The sequence below is a fragment of the Momordica charantia genome (assembly GCF_013281855.1).
Source record: "Momordica charantia cultivar OHB3-1 chromosome 4 unlocalized genomic scaffold, Mcharantia_2.0 BLBB01000004.1, whole genome shotgun sequence".
NCBI classification, from domain to species: Eukaryota; Viridiplantae; Streptophyta; class Magnoliopsida; order Cucurbitales; family Cucurbitaceae; genus Momordica; species Momordica charantia.
In genome coordinates, this window is record NW_028275162.1 from 12594954 (window position 1) to 12597770 (window position 2817).

Sequence of the window (2817 nt, forward strand, 5' to 3'; positions counted from 1 at the left end):
TAGGGTTTACCATTATAAGACCAAATCCCAAATCCAAAACCATTATTTGTGACCACTTCCCATTTTACAAGAATCACTCATTTCAACGTTCACTATTCATTAAAACTTTAGAGGTTGGAAATTATTTAGAAGTCCTTGAGGATCGATACTTGGATACTCCATCCATTTTATATTACTCTGACAGGTGTGCGCTTGCATCTATAGAATTGTTACCACGCTTAGTGCGTGCGTTCAGCATAACGCCAGTCAAGTTTTTGGCGCCGTTGCCGGGGACTTTAATTTTAAAATTATTTTCAAATTCTTTTATTTTTTATTTTTGTGAATTGTTGTTGGGTGTAATTTCCATCCACCGTTTTTGTTCTATATTTTTGGTCGTTTATCTCACAAGGGTAAGTTAAAGTGCATGAGCACAAGATCTTTTCTTCTACCCCTTGACCCTGAGATTGAGCGGACCCTTCGAAAAACTTGAAAGGAGCAAAGACTTCGAAAACAACTAGAAAAGAAAAAAGAGAGAGAAGGTGAAATCAGTCCTGAAAGTGAGGTAGAGAGTACGAGCACATCAATGGCAGATATTCCACCTCGTGATCCGGTTGATCCACCTGCTGTAAACGGTAATATGAGGGATCATGCAAGAAATGATGAATTCAACCATATCCAGATGGCGGACAACAGAGACGTGGCAATGCGAGAATATGTCGCCACGGCTTTTCAGAACTTTGATTCAGGGATAGTCAACCCTATTCCAGCCCACGCAAACTTTGAGCTTAAACCAATGATGTTCCAAATGTTGCAGACAATTGGACATTTTGGAGGGTAGGAACATGAGGATCCACATGATCATCTGAAATCATTCATTCAAATTGCAAATGCATTTCGATTACCTGGTATAACATACGATGCTCTTAGACTAACACTTTTTTCATTTTTTTTGAAGGACCAAGCTAGAGCATGGCTCAATGCATTTCCATCGGGATCCATCACCACATGGGGGTCGTTAGTGGAGAAGTTCTTAACAAAATTCTTCCCACCTACTCGCCACGCTGATATCAGAGAGGAGATCATCTTCTTTAGACAGTATGATCGTGAACCTGTTCACGAGGCGTGGGAAAGATTTAAAGAACTAATCAGGAAATGTCCGAACCATGGCTTGCCGGCATGCATCCAGATAGAACATTTCTTTAGAGGTTTAGATCATCCTACTAAGATGATGCTAAACAATGCTGCCAACGGAGCCTTTACAAAGAAGACATTCAACGAGATAGTCGACATCCTAAATGACTTAGCTTCACACAACGAACTGTGGTGTTCGCAAAGATCTAAGGCAGCACCATAGAAGCAAGATCCAGTTGGTGTTTTGGCTCTGGACATTGCGACCTCGATGCAAAAAGAGATGGTTACAATGAACCAGAGGCTGAAAGAGATGGAGTTGTGAATAAAAAATCCATTAGCCACGCCGATACAACCTGTGCAGTCGGATTATTGCACTCCTGCCCCTGTTTGCCAAGTCAACGATCTCATTTGTTCATTCTGCAGTGAAAACCATATTTATGATAATTGTCCACATAACCCTGCTTCCGTTTTTTATGTAGGACATGGGAACAATAGGAACTTTAACCCATATTCGAACACCTACAACCCAGGTTGGAGACACCACCCTAATTTCTCATGGGGAGGTCAAGGAGGTTCGAGCGGTTTTAATCAAGGGCAGAGCCAGCAGAACAAGCAGCCCTATGTTCCACCTACACAGCAATACATCCCGCCACCGCAACAACAATACAATCAGAGAATACAGACTCCACCAGTTCAAAATAACAACTCAAATCTTGAGAATATGATGAAGAAGTGCATGGCCCGAACCGACACAGTGATACAATCCCAAGCGGCATCAATGAGGAATTTCGAGGCCCAATTGGGACAGCTCGCCAATGAATTGAAGAATAGACCACAAGGTTCTTTTCCAGGCCATACTGAATTACCAAAACGAGAAGGGAAAGAACAGTGCAAAGCTATCACCCTTAGGAGTGGACTGGCATATGATGGACCAACAATGCCAACAACAGATGTACAGATTCCGTCCACTGAACCAACTGTAAAGAGACCAGAGAATCCAACAACACCAGAAAAAGAAAATATTACAAAAGGTAATGAGGACACCCCGAGTGTTCCTCCATAGGTACAACCTTCTTTTACCTCTACTCCCCCGTTTCCACAAAGATTAGTTAAGAAAAATAATGATTCCCAGTTTAAAAATTTTTTAGATATTTTAAAACAATTGCATATAAATATACCATTAGTAGATGCTCTAGAACAAATGCCAAATTATGCTAAGTTTTTGAAAGATATAGTTTCTAGGAAGAAAAAGATAGGAGAGCATGAACTGGTAGCCATGACAAAATGTAGTAGTGAAGCTGTAGGCAGCCCGCTACCCATGAAATGTAATGATCCTGGCAGTTTTACCATTCCATGTTCCATAGGAGGGAAAAACTTAGGTAGGGCATTATGTGATCTAGGCGCTAGCATTAATCTTATGTCATTATCAGTTTTCAAATCTTTAGGCATAGGAGAAGCTAGACCTACTACGGTTACCCTCCAACTAGCAGATAGATCTATCATAAGACCTGAGGGAAGGATAGAAGATGTTTTAGTCCAGGTGGACAAATTCATTTTCCCTGCAGCCTTTATCATTCTAGATTGCGAGGCAGACTTAGACGTTCCCATTATTTTAGGAAGACCATTTCTAGCCACTAGAGATACAGTTTTTAATGTGAGGAAGGGAGAAATTACAATGAGGGTAAATAATGAAGAAGTTAAATTTAA

At 40.8% G+C, this 2817-nt stretch overlaps 1 non-coding gene across 1 annotated transcript; it reads right to left on the bottom strand.

Moving 5' to 3' along the window:
• Window positions 1-1042: 1042 nt before the first annotated feature.
• Window positions 1043-1149, bottom strand: LOC148211840 (small nucleolar RNA R71). The gene has a single exon (XR_015790657.1). It is a non-coding gene; the product is annotated as a small nucleolar RNA R71 (small nucleolar RNA).
• Between the last annotated feature and the right edge of the window lie 1668 nt (window positions 1150-2817).